The sequence below is a fragment of the Nannospalax galili genome, unplaced genomic scaffold, assembly GCF_000622305.1.
Source record: "Nannospalax galili isolate Female #2095 unplaced genomic scaffold, S.galili_v1.0 scaffold191, whole genome shotgun sequence".
Classification (NCBI taxonomy): Eukaryota; Metazoa; Chordata; class Mammalia; order Rodentia; family Spalacidae; genus Nannospalax; species Nannospalax galili.
The window spans coordinates 585279-594551 of NW_008331484.1; the positions used below are offsets into that span (position 1 = coordinate 585279).

A 9273-nucleotide genomic window follows, 5' to 3' on the forward strand; every position below is an offset into this window, starting at 1 on the left:
AGCTTTAGGTAGGTTTTACGCCATGTTTCTGATCAATTTTGAGTTACTTGCGTATATTTTATTAGGTTAAAAGGTTCAGTTTTATCATTTTTTATCTGGATGCTCCAGGACGATTTGTTGGAAAAGACTTTCCTGACTAGAATGGTCTTGGCACCCATGTTAAAGATCATTTGATGGACCTTAGCAGTGGAGTGCTTGCCTAATACAGAAGGCCCTGAGTTCAAGCCCCTGTGTCACAAACATAAATGATTAACTAATAAAAATTAAAATAAATGGCCATCTATTTAAGGGTTTATTTCTGGGTTTTCCATTCTTTTGATCTCTGCCTTTATGGCAGTTCCACACCGTTTTTTTTTTTTTTTTTTTTCCTGGAGCCAAATATTTATTCATTATTAGTCTAGATAAGACAATCTACATAAGAAGTGCTGCCTTGTAGTATCATAGCAAGTATTACCTAACAAGACTCATAGAAATTATCTTACCTATTCATGCATGGACTCGTATTTAATCCTTCTGTTTGTGCAGTGGTTTAATCCTTTCCCTTACTAGTAACCACCCCCTTGGCTACACATACGTGGAAGTTCTAAAACATCCTGTAGCAATACTTGTACTACAGTAGTGGATGGAGAGGTCATTGCTAATGGTGAGAAGCTGTCTAAATGAAACACCTCTTCCCTCAGTGCATACTGCTCAGTGAGCATCTTCAGCTTCTCTCCCACCTCAGTGTTCTCTTGTTGGAGTTTGGCATTGTGTCCGTCGTGTTGTTCCAGTTGGGCTTGGATCTCACCTGAGTAATCTGGAAATGTGCTGTTGCTTCTTTGCGTCGTTCTTCTTCTCTCCCGCTTGCTGCGTATTTTCTTCCTTTAAGGTCTTATTGTGACACTGAAGTTCCCTGCAGAGACACTCTGGTTTGCTTCTTGCCAAGATGGCCTTGCTGTGTTCACTCTGCAAGTAAACTTTCTCTTTCACAATCTGGGCTTGCTTCTTCTGCAGAATCTTCATTTGCTTCTGAACATTCCTGTTTTCCTCCAGAAGATCAGCATTATTTCTTACAGAAAGCTGCCAGCTTCTCCTTTGGGGTTGAAAGGGTGTTTAATGCTGGCATCAGTAATAAAACTTCTTTTTCTAAGGTCTTCTCTTTGTTCCTGCTGTACTCTGAGTCCTGCTGGCCTTCAGGGGGTCCAGTTGGGACTTCTCGCCCACGAATCTTCTCTTGACTCTTGTGTCCAGAACGTTGAGCTCACCAAATTCCTGTTCTTTGTTATAGTCACTTCCTTCATCCCCTTCCAGTGAATGCTTCTTAGTTGTGCCACCACAACTGGGAACTAACCTTTCGTTTTTGGGTTGTTAGCCTTAGCCTTTAATGGCTGCTCTATCCCTCCAGCCCCACAACTGGAATCTTGATGTTGAAGAATATCATTTGCTGACGAAGAGCTATATAACATGTCTGCTTTTACCCCTAGCCCACAAATTCCAGCTTCCTCCCTTGTGCCAATTTCAAACTTTTTTGTTCTTGCTTTCTTTTGATTTTTGAGACAGGGTCTCCCTGCAGCCCCAGCTGGCCTGGAACTCAACGTGTAGACCAGGCTGGCCTCAATCTTAAAAGTTGTCCACCCAGTCCACACCTCAACAGCCTCCTCAGCGCCTCTTCCCCGCGCTGCCTCCTCAACCCATGTTGCCATGAGGTGTCCACACTGTTTTATAATTAAAACAAAACAGAACAAGAACAAAACCATCTTGTAGTATATAGTAAATTCTGAATCAGGAAGTGTGAGTCCTGAAGATTTTTTCTTTTTCAAGATTATTTTGACTGTGCAAGTTCCTTGAAATTTCACATGAATTTTAGGATGATTTTTTTTTAATTCCTGAAAAAAAGTGAGGTTTTGATAGGGATTTAATAAAATTTGTAGATCTCTTTGGATAGTTTTGACATCCTAATAATAGTGGCTGTCAATCTAAAAATTTAGGATATATTTCCATTTATCCATGTCGTCTTTCAATTGTTTCATCAGTATTTTGTAGTTTTACATCATTCATTACCTTGGTTCAGCTAATTTCTATGTATTTTATTACACTTATTTATTTAAGTATGTGTATGTGTACATGTGGAGGTCAGAGGACAGTGGGAATTAGTCTTTTCCTTCCATCATGTGGGGCCCTGGGATGGAATGCAGATCTCCAGTCTTGGAGGCAAAAGCCTTTACCTGCTGAGTCATCTCAACAGCAGCCCTGAAGTGGTGTTTTGCTTTTTCTTTTTTTCTTCTTGTAATATCTTTGTTGGATTTGGGTGTCAGAGTAATGCTGGCCTCACAGAGTAAGTTTGGAAGTATTCTCTCTTCAATTTAAGAAAAGTTTGAGAAGGGGCTGGGCTTGGTGGCACATGCCTTTAATCCCAGCACTTAGGAGGCAGAGACAGGCAGATCTCTGTGAGATACAGTTCAGCCAGGGCTACATAGTGAGGTCCTGTCCCCCCCAAAAGGCAGGGTTCCTTGTTTGGAAGATTTGTTTAGTTTTGTTGCTTTTTAGTTTCATTGAGTTTTGAAATGTAGTTCAGGCTGAACTTGAACTGCCTGTATAGCCCAAGTTGACCTCAAATGTACAATTCTCCTACCCTGGTTTTACAAGTACTGGATTTCCAAGTGGTGAGTCACCATACCTAGGGGGAGATTTGTTTATCTCTGATTCAAGCTCTTTACTTACTAGACTTTCTGTTTCTTTGTGGTTTAATCTTGGTAGGTTTTATGTTTCTAGGAATTTTTCTATTTCATCTAGATTATCCAATGTGTTCACATAGCTCATAGGCCTCTCTGAAAATACTTTTCATTTCTTTTTAATCAGTAATAATGTTCCCGCTTTCTTTTTTTGTAATCTTAGCCCCGTCTTCCTTGGTCCATATAGCTAGTGTACCAGTTTCGTTGACCTTTCAAAGAATGAACTTTTCACTCCATTGATTTTTCTCTACTGTCTCTCATTCTCTATTTTATTGTCTCTGCTCTTTATTATTTTATATTTTCTGCTCATGTTGGATTTTCTTCTTTTTTTTATTTCTACAATTTGTAAAAGTTAGGTTGTTGACTTTGTAGTTTTCTTTTTAAAATTTAATCTAAAAAAAATTTATTATTTTTTTTGGCCAGATGTGGTGATGCATGTCTTTAATCCCAGCACTCCGGAAGCAGAGGCAGGCGGATCTTTGTGAGACTGAGGCCAGTCTGGTGTACATAGTGAATTCTAGGCCAGCTGGGGCTGCAGGGAAACCCTGTCTCAAAAGGGCAAAAAAAATTTTTTTTTTACTTATTTTATGTGTATGAGTGTATTGCCTGCATGTATGTAAGTGCACCCGTGTTGTTGTGCAGTACCAATGGAGGTCAACAGAGGACACGGATTCTCTGAAACGGGAGTGCAGATGGTTGTTAGCCACAATGTGGGTGCTGGGAATCAAACCCAGGTCCTCTGCAAGGGCAGTCAGGGCTCTTAACTGCTGAATAATCATTCCAGCCCCATAAAATTTAAAATTTTATATAAATTTCCCTCTTAATACCACACATTTTAGTGCTGTTTCCATTTTCCCCCCTTTTCTAAGCAAATCCCAATTTCTGTTGTGATTTATTTGATCCAAGGTTGTTTGATCTTTTTATTTGATTTCCACAAAGTTGGGTGAATTTTCCAGTTCTATGTCGGTTATTGATTTTTAATTTTATCTTGTTATAGACAGAAAAGATAATTTGTATCAAATGCATCATTTAAAATCTACCCAAGACCTGAGGGGATGGTTCAGTTGGTAAAGTGCCTGCTCACAAGCAAGAGGACCTGTGTTTGTATCCTCCAGCACTGGCAGATGGTGGCACACATCTATAATACTAGCACTGGGGCTGGAGGACAGAGACAGTTGGAGCCCTACTGGATAGCTCACTGGCTATCCAGTCTAGCCAATTGGTGAGTGCTGTGTTCAGTAAGAGACCCAGTCTCAAAAAAAGAGATGGTGAGCAATAGAGGAAGCCACCTGTTGTTCATCTCTGGCCTCCACATGTACATGGACATACGTGTATGGACACTTACATGCAGACATGTACAGGTACACACAAACATGAACACACATATACAAACATCAAAAAATATCTACCGAGATTTCATTTGTGGCCTAACATACAGTCTCCTTTCAATTCTGACAGTGAGCTTTCTGTTACTGTCACAAAGATTTATTTTGACTCATGGTTATAATCCATGGTTGGTTGGCTTGATGCTTTGGGGCCTGTGATGAGGCAGTGTATCATGGTAGAAACACAAGATAGAGTAAACTGCTCATTGCCAGGAAGTGAAAGAGAAAGAGGAAGGGGCTAGGATCCTCATAGCCACTTGAATGGTATGTTCCTAGAACCCTGTATTCCTTTCCATATGGCACTGTTTTTTTTTGTGTGTGCATGTTTATCTCTATGTCTAAATTTCCTTTCTATAAGGACACTGTCATTTGGGTCCAAGGTCATCCCAATGATACAACTCATTCATCTGCAAGACCCCATTTCTAAATAAGCTTTCATTCACAGGTACTAGGGTTTAAGATATATCTTTTTGTGGGGTAGATACAAGGACATAACTTTTTTGCAGGGTGGATACAATTCAATCCATAACAACTAATTTAAAGGAAAAATGAAAGAATACAGACTTATGTAAAGGAGTACTGAGATCACTTCCACATGGTGACAAATTGATTATTTCATAGGGCAAAGGATGGTGGTGAAGGGGCACCAAGTAAATCAGTCCCAGAAAGGATAGAAATTATATGTCTGTTAGTTGTTAGGTTACAACTTAAACTTCATAAATTTACCTTAAAAACAATGAATAAGGACAGAATCTTGGGGCTTGAGGTGGCTCAGTGGTTAAGAGCACTGACTGCTGTTACAGAGGACCGGGTTTGATTCCCAGAACCCACATGGCGGCTATGAACCGTCCTTAACTCCAGTTCCAGGGGAATCCGAAGCTCCCTTCTGACCTCTGCGGCATTGCACTACACGGGTGCACTCACGTACATGTAGGTAATACACTCATACACATAAAATAAAAATAATAAAATATTTTTTTAAAAAAGAGCAGAGTCTCATAACCAGAAGAGTTGAATAGGCTTCCATCGAAACAGTTATTCCTGTGCTATTCTTTTTTTAAAAAAAATAAATTATAGGCCAGGTGTGGTGGCCCACGCCTTTAGTCCCAGCACTCGGAGGCAGAGGCAGGCGGATCTCTGTGAGTTCTAGGCCAGCCTGGTCTACATAGTGATTTTCAGGACAGCTGGTGCTACAGGGAGACTCTGTCTCAAAAAAACAAAAAACAAAACAAAATAAAATATTACTATCTTTATTTTATGTGTATGAGTGTATTGCCTGCATCTGTGTAAGTGCACCAGTGTAGTACAATGCCTTGGGAGTCAGAAGAGGGCATTGAATCCCCTGGAACTGGAGTTAGGATGGCTGTTAGCTGCCTTGTGGGTGCTGGGACTTGAACCTAGGTCCTCTGTAAGAGCAGCCGGTACTCTTAACCACTGAGCCAGCTCTCTAGCCCCTCTGTGCTACTCTTAATTTACTCATTTTATCACATGGATTAAATGATCCTAAAAACATGGAGCATTAAGTGACCCTCAAATCTCATGTTCGAGATTTACTTTCTTGGCAAGTTGTTTCCACCTCCATTTTACAGCCCTGCTTCCACTGGGTGGGAGGGTTAACCATGTTCTCCTCAGTGCAGCTGTTGGCTTAGAGAAAATGGCAGTAACTCCGGTGGAGATGTGCAGAGCACAATGCAGATGGCCTCTATTCAGTCTCCCCTTGGTTTCCTCAGAGAAGCAGGAAGCCAGGCCTAGGAAAATAAAAGGAGAGTTTCCCAGGACCTCTTGATGATTTATTACAACATCAGGAGCCATGACACCCAGGACACCATGAGACAGTTTCTTACTCTTTTTAAAATTAAAAAAAAAAATTTTACTTTTACTTTTTGTGGTACTGGTGATTGAACCCAGGGCCTTGCACATACCAGGCATGCACTCTGCCATTGAGCTATAACTGCTCTCTACTTAAAGTCTGCAGTCCTCAGACCTCAGCCTATAAAATACACAGGGTGTAACTTACTGGCATTATTAGCTTCATTCGCTGTACCCGTTGAACTTCTCATGGCTGCATGGGTGTGAGAGAAAAGAGCTGACAGAGACAGAAACAAATATGCAGAGTATCTACATGTTACAAAATGAAACAAAAGCATGAGCCCCATGAGCAATTACTTGAAGAAACTGCAGACACAGGATGTCCTTGAAAAAAATAACTCTGGGAGTGAGCGTGGGAATTCTTTCTCTCATGATTCATATTCCTAACATTCTCTGGCCTTCTTACTATACAGCTTCCCTCTATTGTGCTGTATTGCTTTTTTCCAGAAAGAGAAAATCCTCCTGGAGAAAGCCAGGCCAAGTTGGAGAATGTGAAGTAGCCCAGGCCAAACCCAACAGAGCCAGCACTTTCCAGTAGGAAATGACTCTATCTGGAGGGCTGGATGCCAAACCAATGGCAGAGCTCACGGTCTTTGGGGAGGCAGGCCCTTTCATGTCTAATGTCCAGCTCTCTAATTTACTCCTACTTTTAAAAGTGCTTGCCAGTTTGCCATATGTCACTCTGCCCAGAATTTTCCAAGTGGCTATTAGAAGTTTCAGTCTTAAATTTTATTTTAACACTGTGGGCCTCTTCAGGCAGAATCCACGCCCTCAGGTTTGTGTGTTCTCAAATTCTTCTTTCCTATTTGTGAGTAAACACTCATATGTCTGAAAAGAGAAAACAAGAGACTAGGATTCTTTTAGCTTGTTTCTGTCTTAGTTTCCTGTACTGTAACAAATAACCTGTGATAATCAACTTATAAAGAAAAAAGATTTGTTTTAGCTCACCATTTTGAACGTTTCAGTCAATGACTTCTTAGCCTTGGTAATTTGAGTCTGTGGTGAAGTAGCACATCACAGCAGGAGCATGAGGTGAAGCAGGCTGCTCACTTCATGATGGCTGGAAAGCAAATTAGTGTCCCACAATCCCCTTCACAGGCACTCTCCCAGCAACCTAAAATCTCCCAGTAGGTTGCAAATCTTAAAAGTTTCACTACAACCTGAGAGTACCATGTGCTAGGGACCAAGTCTATCACTCATAGGCCTCTGGGGGAATATTTAATATCCAAACTATAGCACTATGTCTGTAAAACTCAGGTCTGTTTCTCTCAAATTCTTAAATTTCTTTCAAGACTTTGTATATGTGTCTGAGTCTCTCTCTCTCTCTCTCTCTCTCTCTCTCTCTCTCTCTCTCTCTCTCTGTATGCATGTGTCCCAGGGATTCATCCTCTGGGGTTCATGACATTTCATCTATTAGGAACTATACACTGTAAGTCTTTGGAATTCCCTTTACCTATTCCTACTTTTAAAATTCCTTCCATTTGTGTTAAGTGCTGACTGACGGATATTTCACTAAGGTCTTTGATTATTATTTTATCTCCCCTTACATTCAACTCTGTAAGGTAGGAACGCTAATGAGTCCTAGTTTAGAGGTGAGAAAACAAGGACGAGGGCAGTTCAGGGACTTGCCCAACATCACATGGCTGAATTGTGGAATCAAGAATTGAATCTGGGCTGAAATCCTTCTGATGCTAGGATGGTTTACTACTTATTTTTATTCCGTAGGTAAAAAACACATTTTATAAGTCTGTAGGAAATTAATACTGAAAACAATATATTTTGTCATCTGTGAAATTTTTAAGAAGCCTTGAATTGGTGAAAGTCGTGTGGTTAGGGGCTTGAGTTGGGCACATTAGGGTGCATTTATATCCCCATGGTAAGGTGCTGCCTCTTTCCCTTGGACTGCTTCTTGTGATCATCCCTTTGTCCCAAAGTCTAAGATCATCCTAGGCCACACATGTCTTTCTGTGGAAGAGACCTATTCAAGAGGTCTCATGCTTTTACAGAGATCAGTTTTGTTTCTTTTCTAGCTCCCTCTCTCCAAGTAGTGGAGAGTGAGCTGGGGGCCTTGCCCATGCTAGGCAAGAACTCTACCCCTGAGCTATATCCTCAGCCCTGGTTTTCAGGTTCCCCCCCTAGACTTCTTACTATGTAGTCCTAGCTCTCTCAGTTATCCTGTCTCAACCCCCCATGTGGTGGGATTATGCGTGTGCACCATCACATCTGGTTTGGGGATCATAATTTTAAGGAATTCTAGGCAGGGCTAGCCTTAGGTTGAATCTAGAAAAGCATGGAGCTTGATCTGTAGGTTACCCTACTTCCCATTTTTATTACTCTTCTTCAAATTAAACCCATTTGCCAGGGATGTAGCTTGGTGGTAGAGAGCTTGCCTAGCATGTGGCAGGCACTGAATCAATCTCTAGCAGACCAAAGTAAGTGAACAAAACAAACCTATCTCCTTAAAGCCTTAGGACAATCTCAAGGTTTGTAGCTATGGCCTGTGCTACTGGGGAGTACATCAACCTGGTAGTCATTCACTTGCCTTAATGGGTTATTCTTCTGAGTATAAAAGAATATTCCAAGGAAAGAACAGCCTTAATCCATAGCGTACCTCAATAAGGGTGGGCTTTCAGACTTCAAGGGCAGAAGGCTTAAGGTTTATTAGGCATTCTTGAGACACTGATCAGATCTCCTGTTTTTCTTAAAGCTGCCTCTCTCCACACACAGGGCCTTTGCACCCGCTGTTCTTTGTCTGAGGTTCACCTTCCATTCCATTCCTTTGCTTTGTTGACATCTGCTAATCTTTTAGGTCTTAACCAAAGCATCTCTTTCTCAAAGAAGCCCATACTGACCTCGTTGATTGGGTCAGGCTCCCGTAACATCGGCTTTCAGAGCACCATGACCATTTGGACACTTGCCACAGCTTCTCCATTTTCCTGCCAGTTGGATGCTATTTGTATATTTACCTATCCTCCCACTAGATGCCAAGGTCCATGAGTACAGAGGTGATGCCTGCTCTTTCTCATTTACACTGCAGCATGTGGCACCTTACCTCATTCATGTTGGCCCCTTAATAAATAGCTGCTGACCAGGAGCCTTTGTTGACTCTCACCATCTTCCTTTGTGCCATTCCTGCCCCCTGGTTACTGGAAACCTTGGGCATACATCATCATTCTGCCATTGAAGTTTGCAAGTAGCAAGTAAAAGGTGCTAAATGGTCTCTCCTATCTGACGCTCCCTGCCCTTCAGCCTTTACTTAACTTCCCCAAATGTTAACATCTCACGTAACTACAGCATAGGAAACTACT

The 9273-nt window shown here is 41.4% G+C and overlaps 1 pseudogene; it reads right to left on the reverse strand.

Moving 5' to 3' along the window:
- Positions 1-545: 545 nt before the first annotated feature.
- Positions 546-1682, reverse strand: LOC103726515 (annotated as a pseudogene).
- Between the last annotated feature and the right edge of the window lie 7591 nt (positions 1683-9273).